Here is an 18,575-nt window from a genome sequence, read left to right on the forward strand (position 1 = left end):
GTCGGCCTATATATATTTAATTATTTATTAATGCTATTTTTTATTATTATATTAATAATATTATTTTCTATTTTAAATTCTATCAATTAGACAATCACTCAGTAGTCATTCCATATTCGGTAGCCATTTCATATTTGGTAGTCGTTCCATATTCGGTAGCCATTCAATTAGTCAATAACTCAATAGTCCTTCCATATTTGTTTGAGAGGTAATAATTGGTACATTTGTTTCAAATAAAAAATCTATTCTTTGAAACCAAGAATTTGGTTTTAGGGTTTAAAGAATGTTTGTTTCAGATTTTTTAAAAATTATTTTGTTAGAAAAATTATTTTTTGTTTAATATATATAGATATGTACATTGATATTGATATGTGGAGAGTATTTAAATATTTTAATATGAATAAGGCTTTTAAATAGGCTTTCAGGCCAGGCCAGACTTTTAAAAAGGCCAGGCCAGGCCGAAAAAAAAGCCTATGATAGGCCGTAGGCCAGGCTTAGGCCTAAAAAATTAATCGTAGGCCAGGCTCAGGCCTTGCAAAGCCTGGCCTAGCTTGGCCTATTCCCACCCCTACTTGTAGGGTCAAGGTGATTAGCTCCTCAAAGGTTTGGGGTTGTCAGGATGTTTGGGAAGACTGGCTCGGAGGGTCTGGTGCTTTGTAATTCAAGATATTTGAATTAGTGGATTAAATCCTTCCAAATGAGGGGAGTACATGTAGCCAAGTTAGTGGTGAACCAAGATAAACCTATGTGTCAAATTATTTATGTTTTCATTGCTTGCTACCTCTGAATCTGATTGCTTCTTATTTAACTAATTCATAAAAACCAACGAACCTTCATCCAATTACCAAAAAGTTATCATCTTTGGCAAACACAATTCAACCCTCCTTCTCGCGTTTGCACCTTCAATTGACACTAGAGTTTGGTCTCAAGGTTGAACACTTTATAGTGTTTGAGTAAAGACCCAAGTGTTCAACATGTCTGGATTCAATAAATCAATAGATGGAGAAATTGAGGTGTTTTCTGACTTTTCTCGATCTTATTTAACTACTGATATAAATGAATTTTTAAATAAGAATCACAAATTATCTTTAAAATTGAACATACTTAGGAAAGAAAATAAAAACCTAAATGAAAAAGTTAATGCTTTAAAGAATAAAAGGTGTTGAATTTAAAACAGATGATACAACTCTGAAAACTGATATTGTTGAACATAAAACAAAAAATGCAACTTTGAAAACTGATATTACTGAACTTAAAAAAGAAAATGCAAATCTAAAAAATGATATTGCTGAGCTTAAAGCTGAAAAATCTAACTTTGAAAAATTATCATAGTTCAACATCAGTTGAAAATACCACATGTGTAACACCCCCGCCATTATTTTTACCGGCGATGCTACCTCACGACCTTCTCGCCCTCTAACCACTCCGTTGAAAATAGCTAGTTTTTGCCTTCCGTGGGATTCAAGTCCAGTACTTGGGGGATAATTTTAACTAATCAATAATGTTTTTCGTTTTCTGTTTTCATTGTAATTGTATACCTTTTAATCCAACAAAATCATGCCTAACGAGATTGGTTCATCCTCACTTTGTGTGGTGTAGACAATACACATGTGAACAACTCAAACTTTGACACTCCAATTATCGCGCTGATCATTAATATGTTCAAAAAAAGTATAGTCCATCTAAATTTGTTTTGCAAAGTTTGTATTTTATATATGTGGGGTTTTTTGTTATGTAAGGCAAGCGAGAGAACAAAAAATATTTGTATTTGATTTTCTACTTTGGATATTGGTAAATATATATAGTATATTAATATTTAGAAATGTTAGACAAAGTCATGTCTCTTTGAATTTTGGTCAGTTTTATTTTACTAAAATTAATTTACTTTAATTTGTTGTTTTATTGTGTTAATTGACATGAAATTAAAGTAATTTATTTGCAAATATTTGTATTTGATGTGTACTTGTAATTGTTTGATAATTAATAATTTTTTTATCGAATTATTATAAATTTTGGATTGCAGTTTTGAAAAAAAAAAAGTGGAATGTGTACTTATAATTGTTTGACAGTTAATTTTTTGTAACCAAATTGTTATAAACTTTGTATTTCAGTTTTGAAACCAAAAGATAGTGTATATGCTATAACAATTAGTTGAACATGACACAATTTAGTTTAGTTTTTCCATTAAAAAACCGACTCTTTAAAAAAATAAGTGACCCTTTGCAAACCGATGTCACACATTTTATTGTACTAATATATCCAACAAAAGAATTCATAACCTTATAGTAAATTAATTAAATGGTAAAGGAATAGAAGATAACTTATAGAATCAAATGTGACACAGAGGTGTGGTACTTTTATTGATAAAATGGTAGAAATGCATACAAGTGATGGGGGATGCTAAGTGAATTAAGACTCTTTTAATTTAGAGTGGACGATACAAGACCTCATGTGCTCATATATCAAGTTTGGAAGATTAGTGTTGATATTCTCAAAGATGTTCCACATCAAATGTGACACAGAGGTGTGGTACTTTTATTGATATATCAAAGATAATTTATAGAATCAAATGTGACACAGAGGTGTGGTACTTTTATTGATAAAATGGTAGAAATGCATACAAGTGATGGGGGATGCTAAGTGAATTAAGACTCTTTTAATTTAGAGTGGACGATACAAGACCTCATGTGCTCATATATCAAGTTTGGAAGATTAGTGTTGATATTCTCAAAGATGTTCCACATCAATCCTTTGTGGTTTTTGCATACATTGTCAATAGAGCTACATTTAGGCACCACACAACCAATTAAAATATTGAAGAGCACCCTCTAACTTAGAGTTGATATTGGGATCTTTAAATAGTTCCTTATTGATTTTATTAGAACCAACCCTTGATTCATATCCATTCTTTATTATAATACCTTTATCCAAACGTTTGGTAATAGTAGCGATGGTTTGTTGAGTGATCTTGATACAAATCCCTAAGGTCACACTTGAAACTTCTGCATATTTGTTTGCATATGCAAATCTCTAGAACTCTTTAACCAATCTAGAGTAGAGAGTTGGTCTAGGTTAAAGTAAATGGGCCATGAAATACTAGAAAAACCTTCGACACAGTTGAACCCATTCTCAACAAGATTTGCGAAGTATATTTGCAGTTCATTTAGAACATCCAGTTGGTACAAGTTGCATGAGATAGTGGGGGAAAAAGTGGTGTGATCGAGAGTGGAACATGTTGTGGAACTTGAAGCCATTTGAGAATCAAGGAGAGTTTTAGAGAGGTTTCGAGTGAGGTATTGAAAGAATACTAGGTCCAAAAGTGTGGGAAAAGAAATAACATGAGAGTAGTGAGTGACTCGAGTGTTGGTATTTTGGTAAAACATTTAAGTTTCTAAAAGTGAAAAGCAATAACTACCACACACGCATTCAAAGACCAAAGAAAATGCGTGTCAGAATATTACAAAACACACATCTTTCAAGAAAAAATGTTCATATTTTAACTAAATTGAATTTTAAAAGACCAAAGGTAGCGGAAAATTCATTTCTTTAGAGGCAAAGCATACATACTTAACAAACAATTTTGTTTTACGTGAGGCATTGGCTTACATAGATTCCAAAGATCACTCCTTTAAAAATTTAAAGTTAAATTTTTTCGATATAAAGTCAAATCTGTCTTCAAAAAGGAGTTTTATAAAATTATCTAACCACTAATTAAGATGATCCTTATTAAATTATCTAACCACTAGAGTCAAATCTGTCAATAAATTTAATGTCTAAAGTATCCTTATAAACATAATCTCTTATAAGATGATGTTTAATCTCTATATCTTTTTCCCTTGAATGTAAAATATAATTTTTGGTTATACATATAGCAGATGTATTATAAAAAAAGATATGCATGTTACTCTCAATTATTTTGTAGTCTTCTAATTAAAGTTTCATCTAAAGTAGCAATGTCAATTTACAAAGAAGGGCTTTGAATTGTAAATCCACCTATTTAAAATTTCCTGTTAAAAACTTAAGAAAATAACTCAAGATTGATCTTGGTTGTGAAAACAGAAAACAGATAACGTTCTTGATTCTGGAAACAGAAAACGAAGAACGTTCTTGGTTAGTTAAAATCTATAGTTTAGCTTATCTATTTAACTTGATAATAAAAAAGACTAAAAGTAAATAGAGATAAGGGAAGAGATATCACACAATGATATATCATGGTTCACCCAAGTCGGGATACATCCAGTCCTCACAATTGTGAGATTTTCCATTAAGCGTTCAAATGGAGAGCTCCTACAAATCACAAATGCATTTCCAGTTCATCTACAAGGAATATTAAGATCTCATATAAGCAAAAGAAACACTCCAAAATATCAAATATTAAAAGGCCCAACTCAAAGAAAAAGTGATAAATGATCATTCTCCAGCATGGTAATATCAGTCTCCAAAATGATAAACATTCTCCAACATGTTACAATTAATCTCTAACATCCAAACATCATTCTCAAGCATGTTAACAATTATCTCCAGAAGGATAACATCATTCTCCAGCATGATTATCATCAGTTCCAGAATGATACAATCATTCTCCAACATATTTACAATCATTCTCTAGCATAAGTACATCATTTTGCAGCCTATTTTGCACGAATTAAAAGGCAATCTTAATCTGAATACATTAAGCACATCTCTAAGATGTTTGTGTGCATAAACAATGGATCATCACAATCAAGAATGAGAAGCTAAAGATTAAAAAATATTATCACAGAAGCATAAACGCATAATGTTCAAGTCAAGAACATTCATGGTTCAAAAAGTCTGGTCTTTGGTCAAGTCTAACACATGACAGTTTGACACATTTTCAACGTTCATAATAGTTTTTATCAACCTACTTGAAGCCTATAAAAGGAACCCCAAGCTCAAGGAAGATGCAGAACTTCAAATGCTAAGAAAATCCATCACTTACACACTTCCATACTTGAAAACATCTCAAATCACAAAAGATTCAGTTATGTTCTTATCTTCAAATATCAAGATCATACTACTGAATTCTTCAAATATCAAGATCATACTACTGAATCGTTTCACAAGGACTTATGATATAATAATAACAACCAAATTGAAAGTTGAATTTAAAAAGGGGGGTTTTTTAGATTTTCGATTTAACAGATGAGCAAAACGATTAATCCACTTATTCGAGTTTTAGACCTATCACAGATTCTATCAATAAGTTTAATTTCTAATTCGTGATTCTATTCTTATTTGACTATAGAATTGATCAAACAAGCGTAATCAATCGTATGTGAATTTGGTTTCTTTGATTGAATTAAGCATCACAATCATCAAAATATTATAATTAACGATCAAATTCTGTCAAATAAATTTAATTGATCCTATTGAAATTCAATTTAAGCAATCAAAATATCAATGTAATCAAATAAACAAGAATCTAATCATGAATCGAAATTGACAGTGTAACCTGAATGTCAAGGTGTTGATGAAACTATGAACTCGTGGATTAATCTTATAAAATTAGCCTTCCATGAAATTAAAATAAAAACTATTTATTTCTTGTAGCAATCTGAATCCTAATTTTTCTGTCTGTAGAATAGAAAGAAAACTGCCAATATATAGTACTTGATATTGGGCTTAAGGGTTTAAAAACTAGTGACCCGCTAAATAAAATTATTACAAAAGTCCATATTACGAAATCTGCAATTTAGGCTTAATAAAGTTCGGAATTGGTCTTTTCTTCCGACACAAACGTTGTAGCTATGATTTTTAGCTTTCGAACGCCTTCTCATATGCGTCAATCCGATATCCAGAGCTCAAGTTATGACCTACAGAGCGAGAAAGAGTCAAAATACAAATAATAAAATTAAAATGTAAATAATAAAATTATAATTCAAATTCGACCCAAAGTTTAGAAACATGCTAAAAATATTAATCTAAGCTATAAAGAGCTTTTAAAAAACCAAACTAAAAAGTTAGAAACATGTGCCCAAATGCTATGAGCAAATTCTCCCACACTTAAACTTTTGCACTCCGAGCAAAACAATGCATGTGATTCCAAATATTCTTATGAATGCAAAGTGGTGAGAGAAAAAAAAATATTTCTAGCTTAAGGCAATCATGAATAGTTTTGTTATTACAACCAAGACAAAAAAGAGGACAAGTTAACTAAAGAATGCATCATAAGTGATAGAGTCCTCCTAGGATATAAAATTCTCTCCTAGCACTACCATGATATAACATAATGTCCGTAACGGGTTCTAATAGCTGTTTTCTGAATATCTCATTCTTTTACTCGAATCTGATGGTAACCTGACTTCAAATCAATCTTCAAAAATATCGCGTCTCCTCTCAACTGATCCATCAAATCATGGATATGTGGTAAATGATAACAATTGTTAACAATTTCCATATTAAGTTGCTTATAGTCCACACATAAGTGTGGATTTTCATCTTTCTTCTTAACTAGCAGTATTGGAGCTCCCTATGGTGACACTCTTGGTCTGATAAATCCTTTCTCCAACAAATCTTCAATTAGGCCCTTGAGCTCATTCAATTCTAACGGTGACATTTGATACAGCGTAATCGAAATAGGTCTTATTCCTGAGTGAAGATCAATGAAGAACTCCACCTTTCTTACTAGTGGTAATCCTGTAATTTTTGTTGGAAATACGTCTGGGGTACTCCTTAACAAACACCACGTCTTCTATGCTCACATCTACCTTTTCCTCCACATAGCCAATGACATAAACTCTTGAGTTCCTTCTCTCAACAACATTCTGAGTTTGTTAGCAGCTAGATATTGAACGACTCCTAGATCGGGGAAAAAAACCAACTAGCGAGCACAATCCAAGATTAGATAATGATATGACATCCAATCTATACCAAGAATGATCTCAAGTTATTGTAGAGGTAAACAAATCAAATTAATCAAGAAATGTCTATTCTAAATAATTACTTGACAGTGTAAACATGCGGTATTTACGGTCAAAGTCTTAGCAAGTGTGGAAACAACCAAATCAAAAGGCAGAGAAGACATAGATAGCTTCAAACGGTTCACATAGTCCATAGAAATGAAGGAATGGGTTGCCCCCGAATCAAAAAAATGTAGTTAGAGTGTCACCTACAATCTTGCAGTCTTGTTGGATTAAATTGCTAGATTGATTTCCAGCTTTAGCACCCATGCAATAAACGCGTCCTTTAGCAGTAGGACGAGTAGCCCTAGTTGCATTCACTATTGGTTCCACCTTTGAAGCCTTACAAGTCCTTGCAAAGTGCCATGACTCTTGGCAATAGTAGCAAGGAAGACTCTTAGAGGTACAAGCATTAACATAAGAAACATCGAAATATTTGTCCCAATTGTCATCCAAAGTAATGGTTCCCCGAGTGATTCTTACCCCTATTGTTGTTCTGTGGTCGGTTACAATGGCTTAACAACTTGCTTTCCTTCGTTGTTATGATGGTTCACCCGACTAGGCCCCCCATAACTAAAATTCCTTTCTCTGTTGGCCCTCTTGCTCTTCATGTCGTTAGTTGCTCTACATTTCTCTACTAAGACTTGGAAACGTTGAATTCCCAATGGCAGGACATAGTCTTGAATCTCTTCATCCACTATCATATTCATTGGTATAGTTTAAGAAAATCATCACCTAACTCAGTCCTAGTACTCACCGGGAAGTATTTGTCTAAAAACTTCCTTTTGAATGACTCCCAATTCACCTCCTCATGAGTTGACCCCATCAGAAGCCTTGTACTTCTCCACAAATATTCAGCAACACCTAGTAGCAAATACATAACATAGTTGACTTTCACCCCTGCTTGACAATTAATCATTTTGAAGATCTTTTACACTTCTTGAATCCACCAGTCAGCTTTTTCTGGACTCTCATCACCCCTGAACTTTAGAGGATTATGACGAACAAAATCTTCCAATCGTCTTTACAATTTTCTGTGCACCAATAGAAGCAACCATGTTATTCATTGCTTCATCCATTTGGTCGTCCCGAATGACGTTGACTCTTGCAGCATTGTTCCATCTTGGAGGCATTGTTTCCTACAAAACCAACATCAAAATGAAATCTTAACACCACTTAGAAGAATTCCAATAGATTACTTTCGATTTCATCAACTCATAACAACTACACAAGACCTGACAACTCTAATAACTTACCCCGGCGCATGATCAGATAACAACTCCCAACCTACAAGTCGACCTAGAATCTAACCAAAGCTTTGATACCACAATGTAACACTCTAATTTTTAACAGCGCAAATGCATTTTTTTTAAACAACTTATTAAAATAATACATCGTAACACATAATGACAAGAGTCATAAATAATTAAATCATATATACAAACAAGCTAAGATAGTTTTTGGGATAATAATCCAAAGTATCCAAATAGAAAACACAAAACGACTATGAGACCTATTAGACATTGCTCAAACCCCTAGGGTATTCTCGACAGACACCTGCACAAAAGTACTGCTAAAAAAATGTTATCCCCCATGGTCACGTCAAAAAAATTGAACATGGACCCACCAAAAAGTCAACTGTCAATGTATGTCATAGATACAATTATCCTAAAACAAAATAAGTACAACAACCAAAATAAAAATACTAAGGCCCTATACAACAAAAAATTAATCTGATCATCCGCTAACAACTACAATAACAAGGGTGACCTCCACACATTGCACAAGTTCATTCTAACGCAATATCTCGCCTCGAAGTAACTTCCTCCTCCTCTTCATCCATAGAAGAATCGATCTCCTCAGAGGTCAAGTCAATCAACGAGATAGGTGCCTTCGGCGGTGCTGGAATCTCATAACATTTCACAACCTCAGCGACCGTTGGTAGGGGATCATTCACCGAGAGTGGAAGCTTTGACTTGACCCACAGTAGCACCAACCAAGGTACATGTGATCAATCAACAAAACCCTGGTCCCTGATTCGCCTAGACAGTGCTGCAATATCTTCTCCTGCTGGCTCGACCCCTTACCCTTCTCGCCAGCCCTCGATCCAAGCACTAAATCTCGTACTCCTACAATGGGAATAACCACACCGACGGTTGCCTTCGTCTGACCTCTAACTGAAGCATCATCTGCATCTTCCCATGATCCAGTCTCCCCGAGCACCAATCTTAAGGGTACAAGATAGTCGATCCTCTCGTGAGTGAGCTCTACGTTTAATACTTCTCTAGCTCTTCTATTTGTCCTCACCATTTTCCCCGTATATGTACCCCTGCTTGAGATGGGGTTATATACCCAAGCAATTGGCAAATACCGATCAGGGAAGTCTAACGATGTTTCCATTGTTAAGGTAACAGACGATAGAACGAACTCAGGTATCATCTGAGGGAAAAAGGCCAGTTTCCACAATAATGTAAAGGGTCACTAACCGAAATTAACAATTAACATTTAACAATTATGTTATGAAGACAAAAAATAAACACTTAGTAGTTATGGCATGATACCAAACAATAATAGAGCATGGATATACATATAACATATATTAACAAACATGAGTCACGTGCCAAGATCCCTAATGTAATGCTTATAAACTAGTGCACATGATTCCAGAATTTCTAAACCCTCCTCGAGGGGCGTAAATCATAAATGTACATCGTCTCACAGACCAATACTAATTATCGAGGTGCTATCACAAATCAGCACGATTTATCAGAGTGCAGTCTATCACAGAGGATAAGATGGACCAATCAACTCATGGGACCGTCCAGTGGCCCATCATGATCACCACTAATACCTTGGCTCATCACAGTTACCAATAACGACGAAATGCACGAGCATACTCTAAATCGTTTTACAATAATCATTATATAAATGTAGCTATTAAATGACTCCTCTTTTAATTCTCATTAAACACTAATAGTTTTTCATACTTTTAACATAACATACTCAAGACACATTCTCATTTATAATATTCATAACATGTAGCAACACGTATTATCACTCAAGAATGCATAATCACATCAATATTAATGATCACATATTCACACATCAATCACACATATAAGGTCCTTATGTGCAAACTAAAATTTGGAATGAGCCCTTACCTCAATTATAGATTTTTCAACAATTATCACTACCAGAGTCAAACACAACGAAAATATCGCTTGTGTCAATACCTTTAATCAAATAGTGTTTGACTTTGTCAAATTAGTCTCAGAGACTTTAACTACCTTACAAACCCTTTCTTACTTCTAATCCTCTTATAGTATATTTTACTAAAAGAGTTTACAACGAGTAAGTATTACTAATATTATTATTCATATTATATACTTTCCAGATATAAAAACATATTTTTAGAAATCAACATCCTTCAATTTTTTCAGATAATTCACTATCATTTGAAACGTCTTAAATCATTTTTCTCAAAATTTTTCACACAACCGCAAATTTTCTCAAATTTACCATCACCCAATCAAAGTATTTAATGACTAAATGTTCAATCAAAGTATTTACCTCATAACCACACAAAAAATATGTCAATGAATATTTTTCTAGTTTCAAAGTTCTAACTCTTTGAAATAGTTTCATTCATTTCAAAATATATTAATTTTTTTTTCCTTTTCCTATCAACAAAGCTTGTACTTTAATTCATAAAACTTGAAATCTTTAAAAACAAATGATTTTCTAACTCAAGATTTTAACTTTTACTTAATAAATTTGAAACTTTAACTAAAATCATGCAAATTTTTCTAAAATTTGAGAGTATACATATAAAAACTTGAAACTACAAATCACTAATTTTCCTTAAAACACAAGTTCAAAGATTTGATAACTACATGTATACATTCTTGATCATCAATCATAACAACTATTTTTGGAAAGACATTTTTCTTTAATCACCACAACAACATTAATATTTTATAGTTATCTCCACCACTAAGTCAGTGTCAACAGTCTTGATTCATTTTCGAGACTCAAGGAGCTAATTACATAACCGTAAAGATTTATGAAAATTTGTTCACCACCAAAATTTATCCAACCACATCATAATTCCAAAATTAAATTTTTTTATCTTTCAAGTTATATCACTCAACCATTAGAGCACAAAAATGTGATTTAATAAAGTACTCTAAACTTTTTCTTTAAACTAAGTCCAAGATTAATTAAAAGAGTAACATTTTTAACTCTAAACATTTTAATTTCCATCTAAGTTTTTGCTTAAACTCTTTAACTAAGTTGAAATTTGTACTTTTTCACAATTTTAACAACTCAAAATTTTATTGTAAAGTTTCAACTTCAGTGCAAACTCATTTATTTGAAAATAATTGATTACATGACTCAAGCAAATAAAAAAAAATTAATCATTACTAACAACAATAACAATAAGAATTAATCAATTTTTTTTAAATATCAATAACAACAACACAAACATGTGGCCTAAAAGGGAACAAGAGGGAGAGAAAGTAACTTACAATCTAAAGCAACCACAAGCACTACATCACCAAGATGAACAACTTTAATTCAAGGGTTTTCTCTTAACTGCTCAAAGATTTGTCTCAAGATGAAAATTTCCCTCTCAAAGTTTCACTCACCAACACTTATGTTTTTTTTTTCTTTCTCTTTTTGTTAAGAAAAGAAAAGAAGGAAGAATAGAGTGAAGGAAACAGACTGAGGAAAAATCCCAGGAGGGGGGTCGCTGGCTTTCTATTAAAAGGTAGGGTCCCTTTTTTTGTTTTTTTAACTTACAAAAAAAATATTATAATTAAATATTTTAAGTTTTTATTAAAATAATCATTACAACATCTAAACACTCTTACACACATCTCAATCTAATTTAATAAAAATATTTACTCTCGTCACAACTCAATTGAAAGATGAATTTATCAACAATATGTGACATTTTGAAAAATTTATCGATAAAAAAAAATTCTCCTATAAACTATATTTTTTGTACTTATTTCATAAAATAAAATTCGGGCTAATAGTCTAAGCAATTCAACACAAAATACAATAAAATTACAGAAATTAGAGTTTAGAAAATTCAGAGTCTTAAACAATTCTTCTCTAGGTTATCTACATTAAGAAAATAAGGCATAAAATAGTCGTTAACTGTTGAAACATTAAGCAAATCAACTGCAAAATAGTTGAAAATTGCTGATAGTAACAAATGTTTAACTGTCTATCACACCTTTAAATCACTTTAAAGGCTGCCACCATCAAGCCATTTACAAAACTTTGAGCTTGTAGATGATATAATACAAAGTCATTCCAATGATTCTAACTCTCATAGAAAGCATGTTACAAATTTAAGTCCTATATCAATTCAAGTAGCACAATTCATTTAAAAATATTGTGGGACATTCATATATTTTCTTTCTTCGTATTAGATTTTTATGACTTACCATATGGTAGAAATGTTATGAGCAAAGTCTTAGATCTTCTTCTTTCATATTACTTAGAAAAAATTGTCATAAGTTAGACATGGTTGTCGACTTTGTTTATTTGAACAATGTTTATTATATATATCTTACAAATATGTCTATGGAGTCGTTGGGGATGAGCATAGCCTGCTTTATTCGTACAAGTTAATGTAAGAACTTTGACAAAATTGTACTTCTTCCATAGGATTTGGCATCTTCTTTAACTCTTGTCTTGTCGAGTCTCATCACTTGATTAAAAGGGAAGATGTTACCATTGGTGCATAGCAGAGTTTCCTTAGGTGATCCGTTTTTGTTCTAAAGGAATGTGGTTCCATAGGAAACATGTTCTTTGTATATCATTGTAATAGAGGTGAGTTGAACTTCATTGATCTTTGCTGATATTTCGAGTCAGAAGATTATACATTCGAGGAATGTCTTTCTTTTTGTCTTCTTATCATAAGATTGACCACTTGATTTTTCTTTGGATGTTTGATCAATTTCGATTCTTCTATGCATCACTTCCTAATGATTAACTAATCAGAGTCTTAGACTAGTGCCATTTGTTGTCACATTGAACATATAATTTATTATTTTATTTATAGGATAAATTACATATAGCACTGCGGACAAATGTCTTTAGACCAGAGTTTCTTACTATTTTTATCAACATGACTTTCTTCTTAATTTATGACTAGCTCTTTCTCTAGTAGGTATATCCATTTGTTCATTAGTTGATAAAATATTTCTTGTGCTATGCACATAAACATTCATAACTAAACCAAACTGTTTATGTTACTCATGTCATATAGTCAATAACATATTATTGCTATGTTCTAATAATATGCACACTAAACGTAATAAATTAGTGGATAATTTTTATAATAGATATTTTTATTTGAATAAATATGGTTGTTACACACGTAGACAATCACTATTGCATTTTAATCATGTTACATTGTCGATATTAGATCCATTGTTATACATTCCATGTAATAAGCAAGGTGGTGGCTAATTTTTTATTATGGTAAACTTTGTTAGATATGTTCTAATTGAACTGTTTTAACATACATATTAAAAAAAATATTATACAAAAAAAAATGTGGTAAATTTGTTATTATCACAACTTTTGTTAGATATGTTATATTTAGACTGTTCTAACAAGCATTTTTTTTTTAAAAAAAAGAAAGAAAGAAAGAAAGAATTTCCCCTAAATTAACTAAAAAGTTAAAAAAAAAACATGCGGCAACCCATTCTTCATCCTTCTGCGTGCGAGCTTCATCCTTCACCATTCAGCACGAACTCAACCTTCAACCCTTTAGCGCTTTAATCCTTCAACCTTCATCCTTCAATGCAAACTCATCATTCATCCTTCAACACGAATCAGATGAATTTCATCCATTTTTCTTGCACCCTGATTCTCCCTCGTCGCGACTCCAATTCATAATCGCTCCGATGGCGGAGGATAACACCAATCTCGACGCCGACACCAATGATTCTTCTTGACCTCCGTCCTCTTTCGTTAAAAAATTCAACAGTCAAATTTTCACCGTCGATCATTGGTAAAGAGACACCAAAATAGTATCGTGGAAGAAAGTTGTTAAAGACCCCAATATGGTCAACAATAGATCATTTTCCACTACCGAGCAACTTCCAAAACTGAACCCTCTGCTTGACGCTAGAATCACTTCTGTGAGTGATCCTCTTCCCCCGTATATTTACGTTTCCAAAAATTTATATTTTATTTGTGAGGTTTTGTAAATGTTTACAGTGTGATTTTTTGTCAACGTAGTTGTATGCTAATTTTGTAACGATTTAGCTGAATAACTATTTTAATTGTTGGTTGAAGTTCTCCTATTATACTTCAATTTTATTAGGTTAAATTGTTGTTGCTATTTTAATTTTGGTGGATTTTATGGAACTTCGTGTTAGTTGTGTTCAATTAAAGTGATATATAAGAGTAAATATCTGTGTATGTAAATATTTACATGTTCCAGATGCTTGTTAACTGTAATGTTATTATTTTGAATTTACTCTCAATTCATTTGAAAATCTTGTTTTATAACACGAAATTGAGATATATTACGGAGTCAAGGTAATATTGGCTCTGATTGAGTATTGTGTGTTTTATGGTTTAATATTTTAGTATTTGTCATCTAGGTATTTTTTATCTGAACTGTCATATATTTGTTGTATTTTCTTTGAAATTGTATATAGTTTTGTTCTTAACTATTTATTGTTTATAGTTTATCATAGGGTTTTATTATTAATTTAGGGATGGCAAGGAACTTGTGGACCAGAAGAGATATCTCAAAGACTCTTGCAAACCAAAGTGTGTGAAACCATTAGTTGAATATCAGATGTGATTTCTTGAATTGTATAGTAATTAGCTTGATCTTTGAAGTTGAGCTTTATTCTTAATGTAGTCAAGTTTTTTTCTTTTTGATTTTAAAATTGAGAGTAGAAAGGTGATGCATTTGGTTTATGCATTTACAGATTTACTGGTTGATTACATTACCCCTTTTCCACCTGTAAAATTTATGTTGTGGCCTACTTAAAACTATAATTAAAGCATTAGATAAAGTTGAGTGTATATGAGAAGTTGAAAGAAGGGAGTACTAGAAAGAGTCAAGAAATGAAGATAACTATTGATTCAACTCAAAAGTATATCACACAAACTGATGCGGGATTAAGTTGATGCAAGAATAACTATTGATAAAGTTGATGCATGATTCTTTATGTAGTAACTATTGAATGCAAAAACAACATGGTTTTGAAGTGAGTATGGATTGTAACAGTTCTACCTTGTTGTATTTGTGAACAATCTACACTATATATTCCATAAGCATAATTTGATGCTATTTGAAGTGGTATTTGTGGAATTCTAGTTTTAGCTACACGCCACATTGAGATTGAGAATTTGTGTTTGATGGTGGAGGCTGAAACTGCGGATTTGTGATAGGAACATATCCTGATGATGGTGGTGATGGAGGTGGAGAAGAATTCGCAGGTTGTTGTGTACCTAGAATTGTAATAGAAGTCGTTGTAACTGGATTTGTTACAGATAGTGATGCTGGAATACACAAGTTGTTGTGTACCTCAACTTAATAGGTTTGGACATCTATGGAGGAGAACTATGTTTAAAAATTACTATAAAGTTGTCTTAGTTTGTAAATGGTCAAACTTTTATAGACTTGGTTACTTATTACAATTATCAAAAGCTCAACCAAATTTTACTGTGTTTTTTCTTGCTTAGACTTTGACTTCTGATTTTGCTCTGATGTATTTACAAGAAGATTGTTGGAAGGAAAAGACAAGAGAGGAGGGAAGAGACAAGAATTGATAGAGAGTGTGATATTGGTGATTGGTATTTTTTGTCTGGTTATGAATCTGATGACTCTGATTGGTCTATTGGGTGGTTGGAACCTTTTGGTTCTGATTTTGATGATAATGATGATGATGAGTCTGGTGGTGATATTTTTGTTGTTTTGGCTCCTTGTTATTCACCTGGATGCAAGGAGATTAAAGGTTCAAACAATGTGCTTTTGAGGGTCATTTAGAATCTCCCTAATGGATTTTCTTTTGGTAAGATTTTTCTTTATTGAATATTTTAGTTTTGGTCTTCTTATTGATTGGTTAAACTTCTGATGAAGAAGTTTGTATAAGTTCATAATTTTACTTATAGTTCTCAATTCCACATTATATAATCAACATGCAAATCAACTTAAATTTAATAATTGAATTAATTTAACTAGAGGAATTTATTCCAAGCTTGGCAATGAAGTCTATGTCAATATCAATGCAAACTCACTTTTGTTCCTCTCAAACGATAAAAACCCTGTTACGACATCCATACCTTACTTTGGGACCATTGAAGAGATTTGGAATGTCAATTTCATTAAATTTAAAGTACCTATTTTTAAATATAAATGGATTGACATCAATAGTGGTGTTAAAATTGATGAATTTGGTTTTACATCGGTGGTCCTTAAATAGGTAGCGTATAACTATATGGAAGGCGTTTGTTCAGAAACGACGGGATCCTTCCTTTATGGTTAGTTAGATTGACTAAAAGGAGTTATTATCTAAATTATTAATTATTTTAATTGTGATGTGCTATTAAAGTAATAAATAATTTATAATTGAAGGGTAATTTGTGTCTGATATTCTTATTTTGAATTGGTTCATATTTGATTGAATCTCTACAATTGACTTTTTCTTTGTTTGGTTTGTAAGATTTTGGATTTGATCTATGAGAGGGGGGATGGTTTACGGAGAATAAAGTAGGGGTACAGAGTCCCCTTCAAAGGATGTAGATCTCAACAGATTTTAATTGTGATATTAATAGATTTTTTAAAATGCGATTATTGATATCTTTACTTGAATTTCATAAGTTTCTTTTGTTCTTTGTTTAATTTGTTAATTTTGTCCCAGTTTGATTATTTCATTTAATGTCTATTCCTAATAATAGCTTTAAGAGTATGGCCAAATACATTTATAAAGCTTAATATGCTCTTTAACTTGTGGATATTCAAGCTTTAAATTGGACGAACGGTGACATAGAAAATAATTGGATAACATTTAGAAAAGTTTTAAGTCCTCCAACATGACGGCAAATGTCAAGTAAACACGGGTCCATTACATATATCCAGTCTTGAATCTGCAATTGTTTTGTTGTTATCACATATATGTATTTGTCTGTCTTAGATTGTGTTCCTCTACCATGCATTCTCGAAGATATTGGGTATTGTAAATATTTCTAGAATAATTTTCTAATGGAGAGTAATGTGGAACGTAATGTGAATGATCTGGCAGTTGAAAGGATTGCATACATTGATCCTTTAGAACAGATAAACTAAAGATGCATTCGCATTGTCAAAAGTGTAGCGGTCGACCATGGTGGATGTGCCCTGTACGGGTAATGCCCTATTATTTTCATGTCGTTAACGATACATTTTTTATGCTATAGTTTGTGACATATATTTGGAGTTGATTATTTTATTGTTTCTTTACTAATGTTTGATATCATGTATAGATGTCATGATTTCGTTAAATTATTTGGTCCTCCGACATTAATTATTTGTGATTAGGTATTGCTTTATTTGTATTATTATATACTCCCAAGAATCACAATTTGTTTGGTTTTGTGTAATGCATGTTTTTGTTAACTGAGAGTTATTTACCGGGAATTTGTTTCATTCTTTTATCGGTTATTTATCTCTTGATTGAACTTGCTAGATGCCTATATCAACACTAATTTGATCAAGTTCAGGTGTTGCAGTACCTCTGAATCTGTCATACTCTCATGGCTAAAGCATTTTGTATTAAGTCATTATTATTCAATAATTTGAGTCAAATTATTTGTTGTTTGTTTTTATTTTTTGAGCTATTACGATAATTTTTGATTATTCACAATGTTTTTTAAATGTTAATTATTGGTTTTAGTTTTGAATAGGTGTTTCATTCAGCTTTGTGATGGTTTCTTGGGCGCTAATGGGTTAAATTGTTGTGTTGATTTCGTGCTTGCAGCAAACAATGAAATCTTTGACCAAGGACTGTGAATAATAGTAATCATTCAAGTGATTTGGTTATGTTAGTTTATATGAATCTTTTTATGTTAATCCTAATTGTTAATATTATTACTATCTTTTATGTATACTCAGACTTGTGATTTGTTTGTGTTTTCATGTTAAGTATAATGTATGTGTCAACATAGTTGATGCCATCATGTGACTCCTTCGGTCAAGGCATGTTCAAATCGATTATGTCTATAATTACATTAGTATTTTGCTTCTACTTATTTGTTGTGACAATGCTACGATTCAATTAATATTTAGTTGATTTATTATTTGCTATGATGAAGTATGAAATTTAGTTAAATTTTGAATATGACTTGTTAGATTGATTCCAATTTAACCAATGTAATAAATCAATTTCAATTTGACTTGTCAGATTTGTTCAAATTTAACTGATGTAATAAATTAATTTTGAATTGACTTGTAAGATTGATTCAAATTTAACCGATGTAATAAATGAGTTTTGAATTATGACTTGTTACATTTGTCATTTTAGCTGATTTTATAATTAACTATTTATTACAACGTTTGATGTTAGATCGGACAAGTATCTAACTTGTACATAGGAACCAATATAAGTACAATTTTGGACAAAATAATAATGT

The 18,575-nt window shown here is 31.8% G+C and overlaps 1 long non-coding RNA gene across 4 annotated transcripts; it reads left to right on the plus strand.

Annotated features, from left to right (window-relative positions):
- Positions 1 to 13,569: 13,569 nt before the first annotated feature.
- Positions 13,570 to 18,249, plus strand: LOC101493393 (uncharacterized). Of its 4 annotated transcripts, none has more exons than XR_012163167.1 (4): positions 13,570 to 14,086; positions 14,670 to 16,448; positions 17,210 to 17,312; positions 17,850 to 18,249. It is a non-coding gene; the product is annotated as an uncharacterized lncRNA (long non-coding RNA). The 4 variants fall into 4 exon arrangements; XR_012163169.1 differs by having other exon boundaries at positions 17,924 to 18,249; XR_003470237.2 differs by having other exon boundaries at positions 13,573 to 14,086; positions 14,670 to 15,979.
- Positions 18,250 to 18,575: the final 326 nt, after the last annotated feature.

Source organism: Cicer arietinum, chromosome 1 (genome assembly GCF_000331145.2).
Source record: "Cicer arietinum cultivar CDC Frontier isolate Library 1 chromosome 1, Cicar.CDCFrontier_v2.0, whole genome shotgun sequence".
NCBI classification, from domain to species: Eukaryota; Viridiplantae; Streptophyta; class Magnoliopsida; order Fabales; family Fabaceae; genus Cicer; species Cicer arietinum.